Raw genomic sequence first — 379 nt, forward strand, 5'->3', positions numbered from 1 at the left:
CGTTTGTGTTCGTGTGTATCTGCCTACGAATAAATATATACACATATGCACGCACGAAAAGCTATCCACTTACCCACAGAAACACACAAACACAAACGCTTTTAATATAATCCTTCCTTCTCTCTCACCTTCCCATCTTCCCCCACCCGCCCTCCCTCTCTTTCCCCTCACCCTGCCCCCTTCCCCTCCCTTTCTCTGACCTTAGAAAGAAGTACGCCATTTCCCAAGATAAAGTTTATGGATCCCGAGCCATTTGGGACACTTTGGTCATTAGACAGGCTTGCAGTTCTGGTCTTGGCTTTAAAGGAATCTTTGTTTTTGTTTCTCGAGCGTCTGTGTTTTTTCGTATGGCTGGGGGTGTGGGTGTTAGAGAGGGAAT

This window comes from Penaeus monodon, chromosome 23 (assembly GCF_015228065.2).
Source record: "Penaeus monodon isolate SGIC_2016 chromosome 23, NSTDA_Pmon_1, whole genome shotgun sequence".
NCBI classification, from domain to species: domain Eukaryota; kingdom Metazoa; phylum Arthropoda; class Malacostraca; order Decapoda; family Penaeidae; genus Penaeus; species Penaeus monodon.